General features: G+C 44.1%; 1 protein-coding gene across 2 annotated transcripts in view; it reads right to left on the minus strand.

Moving 5' to 3' along the window:
- Nucleotides 1-16,589, minus strand: part of LOC126866795 (frizzled-2-like) — a 128,152-nt gene that overhangs the window by 103,333 nt on the left and 8,230 nt on the right. The gene's annotated exons all lie outside the window — the stretch shown is intronic.

A 16,589-nucleotide genomic window follows, 5' to 3' on the forward strand; every position in this document is an offset into this window, starting at 1 on the left:
TGAATATTTGCAACGAGTCTACGATATAGAAATAACGTTACTTTTATCGTGTAGTAAAAATTCGATCGTTATCCATGATTATAATAAACCTAATTTTCCGCCATCGGCCTTGGTAACCTCGCCAAAACGATTTACGTGTAACTGCTTCTTGTTAAAAGTAACCCTTCGTTACCGTGGGATCGGATCGACCACGAGGCGCGCGAGTCTCAAAGATATCGCATCGATGATAATATAACATAAATTTCCACGAGAAAAAGCACGCTCGCCTCGAATCGTTGCGATTCGAAAATTTCCCGTGGGCCACGCTTCTGTTCTTCTTTCGTCCGCCCTGCTCGCCTCTCCCATCAGAGATCGAATCGTCGACGTGGTAGAGTCGCGATGAAACAAGCATTGGAAACGGAAACGCGACCGGAAAAAACTTCGAGTCAAGGATCGAAGCGAATCGGGACCGAAGACGTTCGCTTCGTCGTGTGTAAGAAACTGACGGAACCGAGAAAAAGCGTATTCTCCTTGTGTTCCCCCTTGTCCGCCGCCTGTCACCGACGTCGCCCCTTTTTTGCGTTTCTTTTTCGACGAATCTCACGAGCCACCCCCGTCTCAAAGCGACGTCTCTTTGGACGTTCGTGAGAAGAACCGTGAGAAGAAATTTCCAACTGATTCGTGAGCTCGCGAAATGGTTCGTCGAACGATTATTCGATATAGACGAGCCATCTTCCTCGTGCGTTAACCGGCAAAAAGTTCTCATTAGCTTATGCTTCAGGAATATAATACGCAAACCAATCATAAAGAAATTACAATGCCTTAAACCTTGGACGAGTATTGCCAACCTACTTTTTCTCTTTGAACTTCCTATTTAATGGAATTATATGATTCGCAGCTTCTGCAATCGATCGACTTTCGTACATTTCGTACTGTCATCTATGAGATCGTTTAGATTAAGAAACGCGTGAAACGATCGCGAGACAAAGATCTTGAAATCAAAGTGGGAAGGATCGACGATGGCAACCATCGAGTTAGTTCGCAACGAAAGAATAGAAAAATTCGTTGAAATATGGAACGATCGTTTGGTTAACGTTTGCAGATTAACCGCGATGGAGATACGAGTGATTCGTTTCATTTATGGATGCCAATTGTGTACGGACAGCGATGCGTTACGATGTGCGGTTTGATTTGCAACATTTGTCTTCAGAACGTTGCTGTACGTGTTTGACAACGCCACGAGGAAATTGAATTCGCATTGCTGCGAGATACGGACGCGCGGAATATCATTTGTCGATCGAAACAGAAATTTAAGGATGATTTATGAATCTTCGTTGATTAAACGTTACTAGTCTGTCGAGCTTGACTAAGAAATATCGTTTAAACGACAAAAAGATATAAAAGCTAATTCCGATTTTCGTTCTGTGGCTTAAACCATATTTTCTGTTTAAACTTACGAGAGATAAATGATCTACGATTGCAACTTTTTACGTCTGAAAAGCGCGGAAAGTTTAAACGGAAAGCTTAAACTTTTTAAAACTCTAAACTTCCACTGACCCAAACTTTCCATTAAACGTAAGAAACAGACAAACCCTCGCATCGCAATGGGACGATAAATCATTCTATACTCTCATTTCCACGACAGGCTGCCAGTGTAGTCAGAACGACCAATTCGCGATCTTTCATAGAAATTTTATAGATTCGTAGCGAACCATTTTTTTAGGAATTTAGTACAGACGTTGAAAGCTCGTTTCCTTCTATTAATTCGTTTATCAATTTCCCCTATAATCACCGGTAATGCTAGTTTTAATTGTTCTTAAGAAGTATAAATAATACGACGAGAAATCTGAGCCACGTCTATTTCGCTTATCACCAATACGCAAGCGTAACTTCCAGCTTGCGTCGCCTGTGGAATAGCGGGCGAACGGTGAAAATTGCTGAAGCAGCATCTGAAGCATCGGTCTCTGACTCGCTCGGTCGTTGGCGAATGAGCTGGCGAACCTACGCAGCAGAAACTAACCAACATTTTCACCAGTCTACTCTCGAAACAATCGTATGTACATATACCTCGAGTGGCACGATACATTCCTAACATGTACGTAATCTAAAACTCTGATTATCATTCAGAGGCGTGCGTCGACGTTCATTAAACAGAGTCTGTTCAACAAGCTCGCTGACAAGCCATCGGAACGAAAAAAAAAAAAAAAAAAAGAAAAACGTAGCAGCAAGAGCGAAAAAATAATGCGTTTCGTGTTTGGTTACTCGAATGGATTCCGAGGCATCGATCTCGTCGAACGAACGCTCTATTTTCCACTTTTTCTCTATGGCACGCGCCCGACCAACGGACATCGACGTTTCTGAATAAATCATTCTCGCGATCGAGTATTCGTTTGCGACCGCCTGATTTCCCGACCCGCCGAAACTGCCGAACGAATCTCTGCGATTCGGACGTGATCCTGTTGAAAAAGTCGCCCCGGTTAAAGGGTAAATTCAAAGCCACTCCCGATCCCCGCATCACACCGCTCCTCTGGCCGTGTCCTATTTTATTCTAGAATTAATGAAACACGGTAGCGTACGCCTGTGGTGGTGGTTCTTGAAAACGAGCCTTTCGCTACTCTCTGGCAATTTCAAACCGCGTTTTTCAACCAGACGGCTCAAAACCAACCATTGCCGCAGAAACAGTTTCGGTGTCTTTATCACGGGCCGGATTATTTATCACTGGCGTGCATCCGCGGACGAATCGCGTGACGGATTTATTCGCTGCCATTGTTAATTGCTCGTCAATGTCCCACGGGATGAATGTGGAACACACGGCAGAAGGGAAAAGCGTTTGGCGCGCGAGCTCTGGAATGTCCAGGCTTTATTCTCCGAGTTACGAGGTCCTCCAGCGTGGCTGTTTCGCTTTGCACTGACCTAATCTGATGTTTACCGACATCGCCATTCCCGTTTTCCTAACCGAGAGAAACTTCCAGCTTTGAATTCGCCGCGAGTATCTAATTATTCATCTGTTGCTTTTCTCTGAAATTGTAACGTTGTTCCGTCGTTTCGTTAAGTTTGTTCCGAGTTTTTCAAAACTATCGCGTTAATCGAGTGACTCTTTTCTAATAAAAATCTGACAAAAATAAATTTATAGATGATACCGTATACAGTTAGTGGACAAGAAGGTCTTTCTAGAAGTAATCTCGATTTATTGCCAAGGCTGCCGTATACAATAGTGTGACAACTAACGGTACAAGTTACAAATTACAGACTATACGTTTTTTTCTAATAGGACTTTTTCTAATAGGACCGGATAGCTTGTAATTTGCGACGCGTGCAAAATTTCATTCGTTCTATTACCAAACTTATTTCTATCGCGTAAAGTATAATTCAGTATGTTCGTTTTTGAATAAATCTGGATTACACACAGGTAAAAATGTCCAGGAGTACTCAGACGCGAAGCGTGCAGGTAGCACGCAGGGCGACAGGGTGCGCACACCGTGTGGGTGCAAGGGTCCGCCGTGGTCTCGCCCTTTCGCGTCCTTCTTGCGCCATTCTTTCCTCGCGGCATCGGCGCATGAACGAATGCTAGACCAGGCACGCGTGCACGCACGTACGCACATCGGTACGAACCACACGAATATATACACGGGCGAAAGAAAGTCGCGTCGATGAATTCTTTGATCCACGCTGTAATTAGTTGGTGGCAAGGAACGCGCGGCGAGCGCCAGTTCCCCGTTAGAGGAGGCCCTGTAGCAGCAGAAGCTAGCAGCCAGCTAAGGGGTGGGTGGTAAAAATGTTTGAGTGCCGATCAAAGTAGTACGACTGTGCCCTGTGCCGGACTCGGCGGGGGCAGCAGCCAAGGGTGGCAGTGCTAAGGAAAGAAGAAGAGAAGGGGCTGGACGAGAAGAGGGGAATTCACCCCCGTCGTCGACGCCGCCACGCGCTATTGCCGGCTAGCGTGCCATTGGCGTAGCTTCCACCGACTTTTTCCTCTTTTTCTTCCTTCTCTTCTTCTACTATCTTTTATTTCCATCCTTGTTTCTTCGACGTACTTGCTTTTCTACTTGCTCCTCGATAGTACGTGTCTCGTGTAATGGAACGTTACGGGCGAAGATTTTGCGCAAGTTTCGCGGTGGAATGCAGGCGCAACGAATCTCGGTGATTCGTCGCTGGGATACGTCAATACGTCTCGAGGGGTAAACACGAACATTGCGCCCGGCCGTAAAAAATTCTCGGGGGATCGACGAGTGAGACAAAGAACGGTCCAAATAATTCGAGACGGCACTACGCCAGTGTTAGAGAGCGCCGTATGACACGTCGAGAGCGGCACTCCGCGCCCTCAAAGCACTGCCGCCATCGTCGTCGTCGTCGTCGTCGTCGTCGTAGTCGTCGTCGTCGTCGTAGTCGTCGTCGTCGTCGTAGTCGTCTTCGTCGTCGTCGTCGTCGTCGTCGTCGTCGTCGTCGTAGTCGTAGTCGTAGTCGTTGACATCGTTGTTCTTGCGTCGTAACCGTCGTACGCATCCTGTAACGGCTTTGCTTCCACCGAGACGCGTATCAGTGTGAGAATTTAATGCATTCGCAGGAAGAACGACGATAGATAAACGGAACGCAACACGACTCGCTCGATTCCACTTTCAATGCAACATTCCATTCTCGTGTATCTAAGATATCGTGGTTTTGGTTGTTTATAAGGAATTATATTTAAGAGATCGTTTTTTCGGATCTTACGAGTGAGGAGAGTAAACCGAACGCAGAATTTTAGGACTTGCAATTTACACTTTGTCCAGTGTGATGGTAATTGGCTCGTTCGCAGGACGGATTTCTGTTTGATCCTTTCGGTGAATTCATATTAACATCCAATTACGCAACAGGCCTCCATCTTCTTCCTTTTGCAATTACAGAGACATCTTTTTTTTTTTTTTAATATTTTTGATAAAATTAGCTTTAATTTTTCTCGAGATCCAAGTACGATCTCCTAATTTATTTTCGTTATACCATTTCTATGGTCATTCAATTCGGTGAATTGCGGCTAAAATATTTCAAACGAGTACCTTTAGTAAAATCTTTCGAGTATCAGAGATGTTTCTTCATTTACAACAACGATGAAGAAGCTATTACACTAACCGTGTTGACATATATAGACGTAAAACTTGAATCTCTATAAGATAGAGAGGAAATTTTAATCCTCATCTCGCGAAAGCGTTTTCCCCTGGCTCGTCCTGGAATCTCGGAAATCTGACTAAAATCGTTAGAAACATTTCCAATAAACGCATGGTGGCGCGTGGGAGAGTAGGAAATCCGTTTCGAGAAGTCAGGGATTGAAAGAAGAGCGCGGACGCAAGTAGGTGTATGCACGCGCGTGTACACGAGCGATTTTATGCTCGCCAACCCTCTTTTCCGCGCGGCGTAAACCCTCAGACACGAGAGGGAGCCACGATGGGGGTTGCACTTTCAGACGTGAATTTTCACGAAGCGAATAAAGCGTGTTAAAGCCCGTGTTTTCATGACGCTTGCACGCCGCCACGCTCGAGTAATATCTTAATCCTCTTACACGAGAGAATGGTAACTCAAACTACGAGCGTGGTCCTTCCTGAAAAGTGGGGCGGAAGGATGTATCCGCTGAAGGAGAGATCGCTGATCGGCAGATACACCGTTAGAATCTGCTTATGACGTATAACAGCCTTTCCAGCCCAATCCTGTTTACTTTTAATTTGTTAAGAATGCCCGCGTTTAATGGAGTGAATTTAGTTACAGCGTTTCCTCGTTATATTTATCATAGCGTGTTTTCAGGGTTATGCCTGTTTCTCAGATGTAAATTCGATCTTTGCGATCGGAACTAATTTTGATATTTTAACTTCATTCGTGATTCCACGAATACGTTATATCTTCTATATAAAAATCTTAAAGTTCCTGCGCTAACACGTATTTGAACAATGATTCGACTGGAAACAAATGGCCAAGACTAAATTTGTGGCGGATCGGTATCAATAGGACGCAGACAGGTCGAGGCATCAATGCGGCGCAATACCTGCCGGGCGATCCGCTAGTACCAACCGCCAACGCTAGAGGGCTACGACGACAACGAGTCCTTCTAACTCGCTAGTGGTCGAGTATACCTGCGACTGATATAAATACCGCACCTAGCGAGACTCCACCTCTACGTCTAAGTCAGGGACTACCGGGCATAGCCTTACTGGCTAGTCGACCGGTAGTCCCGGGACGAAACGCACGACTCAGGTATGAGGGTACGCGACGTCAGGTTAAACGGCGGCGCGACTTCTCACGTTTTGACCACGAGTCGTAATCGTACAACGACCTGGACTTGATATTCGCCATGGAATTGTCGAGCGGGAAACTACGACAATTTTAAGTTCAGGTCATTGTACGGTTGCGACTCGGTGGCCAAAACGTGAGAAGCCGCGCTGCCGTTCAACCTGATGTCGCGTATCCTCATACCTGAGTCGTGCGTTTCGTTCCGGGACTACCGGTGGACTCGTCAGTAAGGCTATGCCCGGTAGTCCCTGCCTTAGACGTAGAGGGGGAGTCTCGCTAGGTGCGGTATTTGTATCAATCGCTCGTATATTCGACCGCTAGCGAGTTAGACGGACTCGTTGTCGTCGTAGCCCTCTAGCGTTGGCGGTTGGTACTAGCGGATCGCCCGGCAGGTATTGCGCCGCATTGATGCCTCGACCTGTCTGCGTCCTATTGATACCGATCCGCCACAAATTAAAACGACTCGGCCGATTCGCCCACTTTTACAAAGTCGCAGCCCGAACAAGATAACGAAAAGATACAAGGAACTATATTATAATAGAGCAAAGAACTAAAATACGAGATCGAAGGAAATTAACCCCGACAAGAGAGCTCCGGTTGAATATAAGATGCGCTTTCTCGAAGCGAATTATTCGTGCCTCCGCTCTGCTCTCGCGATTCAACAGAGACATTAATACGATCAATTTAAACGCGGCGCGCAAGCTGACGAAGGAAACGGGGGCGGGGAGGAGAGGAAATCCAAGATGAATATTGCATAAATTCGAAACTAACGAGGAACGAAGCCGATCCGGATTCGTAACTTTGTACTTTCATCGGGGGTCGGCGCATATTGTCTTTCTTGGCCGTGACGCCGGTGGCAAAGGGACGGCTAGGTAATATACGCACACTGTTGTGCCAGGAATCGCGGCAAAAGGTCCATTTAAATTTTAAAGTGGCTCATGAAGCGACGATCTGCCGAAGCCTAGGGCTCTCTCTCTCTCTCTCTCCCGAGCTTAGCGCGTACGACCGCCACAACCCCCCTTTCGGGCGAAAAGCATGGTAACCGCGATCGATTCGCATGGTGAGCGCCCCCGCGAATTCCGACGGAGGCATCGGGTCCAACCCCCGCGTGCACCCAACGCGGCAGTAATGCACCGAAACGTAGTTACAGTTTGTAACTCTATTTTGAGGGACATGCACGATGTACGCGGGCTGCGTGTTCCTCCCTATGGCGGCGGAACAGCTCATCCCGGCCCCCTTCCACCGGCTCGCAATATTCTCTGCAGATAACGTTAACGGTTATGACGATGTTGAAGTAGTGCGAGGGAGAGAGGGGGGCGGGATGGCGTCGAGGGGTGGTGCAGTAGTGTCGAGCATAGAGTCCCACCCGCTCTCTGTCTCCGTATATGTATGTATATATATATATATACTTATATATATAATTTGAAAATTACCGACCGCGTTCAAGACCCAACCCCCTTTCTTCTAGCGTCGCTTTCTCCGCTTTGCTCGAAACGCCCGTAACATCTGTGTCGTAATTATTCGGTGCACGCTCGCCTCGAGAGCGTTCGACGCACCGGTTGATCGATAGACCAGCGTTCGCTCGTTCGTTTGTTGTTCGCTGGTCGATCGTTTAAAGAGGTTCCTCGAGGGGCCAGTCGGAGGGTAGTTGGTTTACCAGGAGATGATCGCTCGTTGCCACTGAAATCGCTCTTTCGGTAAGACAAATTGGGCGACGAAGGAGACGTACGAGTTCTTCGTCTCGAATATAGGGAACGTTCTTCTTGGTCGTTCTACAGGGGGAAGCAGTTTACGGTACGAAGAGTAAGATAACAAGCTACGTGAATGGACGGTGATGAGTCTCGTTCTCGTTACGGAAGAATCAACCCCTTTCTCGCGGTCGATCACGCCAGAAACAAGATAAACCGAATTACATTGGACGCAGAGAAGCGACGATCGTAAATAACGGATGAACTAGCGTTAACCCGATATTCCAACAGCGGCGACCTGTCGTGATTTATGAAACGGTCCTAATAACGGACGTGAGCGTCGTAAATTAAGGAGGCGAGCATCGCCGCGCTTTAATCCGCCCGTTGTCTTCCCATCTGTTGGCGCGGATCATTGCACGTCGCGTCCACGCACGGCAAATTCTTTCCATCTGATTAATTTCCTAGTGGAAATTAATCACCGCGGAGGGGCTTGCGAAACAGGAACGCCAGGACGAATTCGGTTCGTCGATCTACGCGGCACACGACGCGTCGAGAGGCCAGAGTACACGGCACACGGCAGAGGGTTTCGAATAAGGGAAAGCCAGAAAAGGGGGTTAGGGGGCGGCCTACTGGAACCCCTCGAAATATTGATTGACATCCGGGTGACAGATTTTGCTGGCCACACACCACCCTTTTGCTCGTACCGAGAGCTGCAGCGTACACCGAGCCTCCGAGGCCACTGCTACACTGTTCCTTCCATATTCTTTGTCATGCTGATTTGCAGCGGTGCTCAAATGCAACCTAACATCTGCGCCAATATTATCCGCACGTATCTGAATCTTTACGCTGTGAATGTCGTTTTAGATGACTAGGTTTAGTCGGGGTGGAACGGAATTGCTACTTTGGTTGTGGTTTGATGAATTTGACGCCATCGGGAACACGGATAAGATAACGGTGTAAATGTTAACGGTAAAATCGTCGATTATCTGTCGAACAAGCACGAATATAATTAACCGTTGATTAAATATAATTATCCGTTTTTCAAATAATAAAAGATATATGTTTCTACGTACAATTTCCAACGTTAGCGATTGAATTTATAAAGATCTCAATTTTCTCTCCTTATTTCACAATGGAAATGAGCAAACCTTGATCAAATACAATTACCAATAGCGTATTGATATCGATATTCGCGTCTTGTATTTTTCATCGTGCATTCCATGTAGAGACGATGAAAAGAACGAGAATCGAGGATGAAACACGAGCGATGAACGTGATAAGGGGGCGGGAGAAAATTAACCCGTCGCAAGCGTACTTCGGCGGAGGAAACAGAAAATACGCTAGTGAAATATAAAGGATAAACGAGGTTCTGTAATCGAGTTACGTCTCGTGATCTTCTTTTTCGAGGCTGCTCGTCGATCGTGCGTTCGTCTCCTTGTGCCGCGAAGACTGGTATTAACGACCTTAACGTTTCATCCCCTACGCGAATCCTTGCTTCATTTATTTATCGGTGTTACGTATTTTATATTTTCATATCGCCATTATTCCCTATGTTAATTTACTAACGGCGGAATATATTAACAATCGATAATTGATGTTCCGCGTAAAATAATCAAATTGCGAATACGAGATAATGGTATTTCGAGTAATACGAATAATTTAAACGATATTAAACGAATAACGCAGAAATAATAATCAGACTATCTTCGACGTATTCTCGACCGTAGCTCGTCCTAGTTATTTAATTTTTTAGCTAAGAATCACGTATATGAAAATAATTCAACGTTGTTATATTTGGCTGTTCTGCGTAACAACTTAATCCTGTGTAAAGCGAAATCGCGTGATAGATAGGTCGTTGATTATGATAACGGGAATCGACGAAATTACACGAGTCATCCGCGAGATATCCAGCGGGCAACCGACCTGGAATCAATCGAAAAATCCAATAACAGTTGGTTTTAGCGAAAACGGATACGAGCAGAGCGCAATTACGCGATACGTATCGTTGACGTGTCGAGAGAGAACCATATCGGTAAACTCGAAACGCCATTGAATTTCAAAACCTAAAATGTAATTTCCACGGGGCGGTCGACGGGAGATTCGTTATATTCTACGCCGATGGCGTGGTCGGGCTCGTGCACGACTCGATGCGCAATATTTCGATGTTCTCTCGCTCGAATGACCCGTCCGAGCTGATAAGGTACGACCCTTCATTGGTCCACACACTGCTCGTGAATATATATTTGAAATATAAAAATTCTGATGCTTCCCAGCGGCGTTACCACGAACTGGAACCGATGAAAGATTTGGTTGCAGATGCACGGACCTGTTCGATGGAATCGAATACCTTGATCGGAAATGTAGAAAAAGTCTGTAAGGGACGCGCGTATCGTGAAAGATCGTTTTGGTCGTAGAGAAAATTTGAAGATTTTATTTCCTCGTTTGTAAAAACATTTTTTTACTCGCAAAGTGTCGTCCGAATTTATTCGAATACAATGACATTCGCGCGCACAAGCGTATGTACGTGAAAATGTAGAATACTCTGTCGAACATCTGCACCGCGTTTAACGCCTCTTTCCGAGATACGAAGAACGAAAGGGAAACACAGGTCAGTCCCCTAAAACTGATCAAGAAACGTGTATCGCGATCGGACGGTTCGATCCTTTTCTTATTTAAAAAAAGAAAAAAGAAGGGGAGAAGAAATTCGACAACGTCGAACTCGTTCGTGTACTTCAAACTCTCTCTTATCTAAAAATAGGATTATCAGTTTATAAAAGAAATCCATACACTTGGGAAAATATAATTTACAACCCAACTAATTCGCTCTAATGGAATGTTGTAACCAGCCTGGTCAAACATTAAATTACCATGGTACTCTACTAAACGGTTGAAGAAATACCGCGCGAAGTCGAGCGAACGTGGACTGGTTCGTGCAACGAGCCTGATGTCTTGAGTTAACATGTCAAACCAGGCGGCAGACAGGGACGAGGACGAACAGGCAACCAATGTGGCGTTTGTTTGCCAGCCACTCCGCTATCTAATAACGTGCAATTAGCGCCAGGGGTATAATTACAATTAATACTCGGCAAGAATTACCGCTTCCAACTAAACGCTTCGATAAACAGGTTCCACGACATCGTGGAAGAGAGACGGACGGACGTCCAGGCCTCGCCGAATACCAAGCCGCGTTGATAATTCACCTGATGAAGCCTCCGAGACGAAACGCTGCGCTCGTTATCGCGTAAGGTTTCTATTTACCATCGAGTTAGCCAGGTATAATCTGCTGCAAGGTGCACGGATCTCAAGCTGCCGTCGCAATATACCGTTATCAATACCTGGAACCTGGCGTAACGATTAACATAATCACTGTCTCGACGGAAGCTTTCTCTCTTTCTCCCTCTATCTCGTTTTCGTTCCTGTACAAGCTGCTTCGATTCTCTTCTCTGCTACGATTAACTTTTTACCTTCTCGTATCTTGCCCTTGGATCCGACTTGTACCGCAACCATGTTATTAAGGGTTCTGCTTCAGGGAGGGATATTATGCCAGAATACTCTTTCGGTTTGCTTCGCAGATCGCGTGTTACCGGTGGTCGGTTCCTTCGCGAACGATTCAATCCGGTTACAAACATTAAGCTCTATCTTGTTTCCACGACGAACCGAGAATTATTAATTGATTAGAAGTCTCGAGCCGGTGATTTGTTCGACATTTTAATGCGACTTTGTAGAGGAAATTGCTCGTTTTTTAATATTCGATGCAAGAACGATGTTTTACTTGCCTTGTAATTCGCTTTTAGTTATGTATGTCGTAGTGGAACGGAAAGTGATAACGGCAAATATTTGCATCTAAAAGACGCATACGTGATCGTAAAGTGTATGCTACAGTTTTATATCCGACATAAACCGATTGCAGGCTATGGTAAACCGATCGTCAAATATTGTTATTATCGCGATAAAATCGTTACGTTGGAATTATCGTTATACGAGATTTATCTACTGATATAAGATCACATCCTTTACGTTCGTAAAGAAACCAAATAGTAAGCCTTCGATGAACGTAAAACGACCTGTAAAGTGAATCGATTTAAAGTTACTAGAAGCTCGAGCGGAACAACATATCTGATATTTTTCAAAGTATAATAAAGATACATCGCTTTGCACTAATGAAGTTTTAATAGTTAAGGAAATTTAGCTTAACGCTTCCTATATTTACTTGTCTCTACTTGGCGCAGCTATATCAGGTATATCGCGAAGTGGTAAAGTATATTTCTTCTAGATGTAAAATTATGCGAGCAGCACTTCGCTTATGACGGATAGTGTTAAGAAATAATTGATACCCAACAGAGGGTGTATATTGTCAATTCGTGGCACAAGAAATTCACACTTCGATGACTGAAAGGTATCTAAAATGCCAAATTGCAAATTATCACGTTACGTGGTAATAGAAACGTACTTGTCAAATCATAGAACGTTGCGAGGGTAAATGAAGATAAAAAAAGGTTTTCACGATTAACGTTGCCAGTGCACGATTCGAAAAATTCCACCTTCGATAATTGCAAAGTTAAATAAAATTTCGAATTGCACCGTGAATATAGTTGTCACTCCGTAACACGAAAAGTACGGATTTCCGTAATCGCGAAGCTAAATAAAACTGGAAAATGCAAATTGTCACGCGATACCGTAAACATGGTAGTCGCTGTATAACTCGAGAAATTCCCATTTCAAAGCAGACGTTGCTGGCCATCCCTGTGTACATAATTGCAACCCTGTCTAATGACTGTCCATCAAAACGAACGGCTATCTGTGGAGTTTCCGCTTGGAGAGGCCGGTGCATTCGCATGCGGCTTGGTCAGAGTCCGGTTACACGCATCATACCGAACAGATAAGAAAGGAAATCGCGATGGCCGGGACAGAGAGGAGGCCTGGTTGCGACGCGATTCTCGCGAGGCCGCGCAGGACGATGATTGTCTGCGACGGAGGAGGCAATTGAAGAAGTGACAACGGCTGAACGCTTCTGAATCATGTCACACGTCAAATGAATGCTCGGAAACTGTCAACCGGTCCAATTACGTCTTCATATCAATGGCCGACCCACCGACCCACCGTGCACGCCTGTCCCACGCGCAGCCTGGACAACCGACTTGACAAGTTCGATGGAAGCGATGAAAATTATCTGATCGGCTATTACGCGACATATCAACGCGCGTTTACGTCATCCTCCGTTGTCAACGCAGGCCCAGCCTCAGCACTGCTGATCCACTGACACATAGAAGCAATTTTACGACCCTTCGAAGCTCATTGTCGATTACGAGCGTCTGACAATGCCGCGCCGTGAGATTCTTGTCGGATGCTGAACTCACGTGTATCGTTTCACATTCTGCGTGGGCTGGTCGCTTGTAGTGGGCAGGAATTTCTATTTTTCTTTCGAGCAAGTCGGGGAGGAGGAGTTAGCGTTTTGTCACAGTCCCTTTGTCATTGCGAAACATTTGGTTTACGAATATCGTGCTACTAGCTAAAAATATACGAAAGCTTTTTAATCGACGGGCTGAAAGTCATACCGATGTAAACCACGTATTTGGATCGATAAATATATCATCCCCTTAGCGTTTCACAGTTAATTACGTTACGATAATATTAATTAAATCATCGTTAATTGAGTTTATCCTCTGACACGATACGTTTTTATCACTTGGAACGATATAACGTATCTTTTACGATAACGAACACGGAAATTATTAGGTGCAATTTTGATCGATTATTTGTAAGGGAGAACACGATTAGATGGTATATACGTTGAAACAAAAATTGGACGCATTACTGATACAGCAGTGATTGTAATTCCACACGAGGGTACACAAACGGTTTCTTTAATGTATGTGCATTACTAAGCTCGAAATCACCAGGCTCGCAGCGTATTTCGGAATACGGCAAACAATCGTCTGTAATTAGCATCCGGCAGTATTTGTTCACAAGTAATTACCATTCGTTTGCATGTGAAATGACGATTTAATAACTAATCCCTTTATAGCGTCATTTGACTATGAGATCTTTTCGCATTAAACGAACCACAAAAGATACAAATAAAGCGCAAGATTTATGACACGATCGTAAAATAGATAAGAAAGCCTTACTTTCACGTACGGACAATATTGTAATTTAATAAATTAAAAATAGCCAATAGCGGCTCTTTCTATTTCTACGTTAACATACTCCTTTTTGTTGTAAAGTGACATTAAAATAAAAAATCAACAAAAGCGTACCCATGTCTTTTCCTGTAATTTTCATTTATGGTAATTTGAAAAGGATAACAAAAGTCAACAGACGCTAGGCATCTTCAAAATACCGCGAATACCAACTATCTGCCGAACTTTGCTAAACGTTTGTCCATTCGCTTCTAAACATCTAACGCGAAAGGTGAGTGATAAAAGGCACCGAAAAAAAGTCTCGTTAACGTCCTGCTGAAAATCCATTCAAACGACTATTTTTCCAGAAACGTTGGCCATAGCATACAACGAGTAACTACACAATAACTGGTCGATAATCACATAAGAACTCGGCAGAACGAAAAGATTAATAACTCTCGACGTTCGTTTTGGTCGACGGCGAAAATCCGATTTTACAGGATTTCAATTTGCAGAGGTCATTATAAGAAATTGCTGGACGTTCTAGTGGCGGCGAAAAGGGGTCGGGGTTTCAGTAACCATTAGGAGGCACAACGTGTTTTTAACGGTAGTGTCGCCTTTCGTCGTCACGGTAAACATCGACACGTTTGCTCTCCCACGTTCCGTTAGAATATTATAAAATTACCACTTGACACGCTGTTTTACGACTGCCACGATGATTGCGTCTTAATTCACATATTGTATCGTCCTAGCCACCGATTATCCACGGAGAATTCGTGAAAATGCACTACATCCATCACGTTCTCTATTACTGATTGCAATTTATTAGATTTTTAATTATTTGTATATTAAACAATCCAGTGCCAGAGTTGCGATTAAGGAACGTTTTCTTCATTATCGTCAATTCTTTATCTCTTAATCGCTACGATCGAGATCAAATACAGCGCTATATTTAAACTGATGCAAGAAATATACCTGCGTCGCTCAAGTTCCACGTTTGTCTCTGCTAAATAGCTGGCAGTTCGTAAAATCTGTGGAAATTTTTGGAGCATCGTTAAGAACAGATATTTTAATCCTTTTAACATTTCAGCGTTGAAATTTACGTTCTTTATTCGTATTAATTAATTTAATTATGGACTTAATATATTGGATAAATATCTACTGACTGTATATGATTTTGGTCGCATCTCAATTCTCACTGTATTTATTTCGGTGTATCCCAACAAAATTTAACGCACGGATCTATCGATAATTCGTCATTCGTCAACATAGTCGGAAGCATTTTCGTGTACCATGCGATGCGCATTACACAGACGCACCCGACTCAACCAAATGGAATTTCAAATTCTCTTCGATCCATTTCGCCAGCCTCCGACCGACGTACACGTGATGGATTTTGCCGTGTTCTGCTTGATTTCTGACTACGAGCAATGGAGAATGAAGTTCTTGTAGCGACGTCGAAGGAAGTACAGATGTGGAGATAATTTAAAACGCGGATACCAGAGGTTGAAGGAATCCTGGAATTTTAATAAACCGTGTTTCTTAATGGATGGTTCGAAAAATAAGCGAGGTTTAAGTAGCGTCGTATATTTTAATGGATCGAATAGACAGGAATTTTCTATCAGTAAATGTAATCTAAGGTATTTTCCATATGCTGTAGTCGGAAGATCGTGAGAAACTTATCTTCCTACTTGATCAAAATCAAGGATACGATGAACGGATAATATCACGAGATAAATATTATTTAAACCGGTGAATTAGTTATTTGATTTCAAATTTATATTTGTACAAGTGGAGTTAATTAACTTGAGACTATTTGAACTCGAATAACGGATATTTGAAATAGCGTCGAGATGACGCTTGTTAAAATGTCCGTAATGAGAAAGAAATTTTTTAGAGAAATTAAACTGTCTAAAAAGGATAAAACAATATAAAGAAGGAATAGACAATTTTGAAAAAAAGAAGTGAAACACGAGAAACAGTAGCCTTTAAATTCGAGTGTCTGACTCGAAGCAGAGTAGCGTGCCAATGAAGACTTAAAAAATTGAAATATCATTTCGAGTCGACTAAACAATAAGTTCTCGTGGTAAAACAATTGCAAATTCCTCGAACCTAGCTTCGTCTCATCTAACCCGAACGACGCCGTAAAACGAAACGTGATGAAACTCTATCGATTTCTTTGTCTCTCTCTGATATTTTTACAGAGCTCTATCGTAGAAGATGACTAAGATCGATAGGAATCCCAGGGAACGTATGAGGCGGATGTTGACCTCCCTTCTGCGAGACTCGCACGAGACGCCAATAAGAAAATATCCTTGTCGCCTGCGGAGACTGTGCACTGTGCACCTTCGGGGAAACAAGCAGACGCGTGACGAATGAATAACGGGCTCCGGTGTCCACTTTAAAATCGGAAGCGATAAATCGTCCCGTGGATCGAACGTTTCTAGCTACCGTCTGTGTCACGTGGCTCGTCCTATTCGAAGGATAAGCAAACGGACGAGAACGCCATGCGACAGACAATACACAGTTCCGTGTCTAGGCCCTGTCT

This window comes from Bombus huntii, chromosome 6 (assembly GCF_024542735.1).
Source record: "Bombus huntii isolate Logan2020A chromosome 6, iyBomHunt1.1, whole genome shotgun sequence".
Taxonomy (NCBI): domain Eukaryota; kingdom Metazoa; phylum Arthropoda; class Insecta; order Hymenoptera; family Apidae; genus Bombus; species Bombus huntii.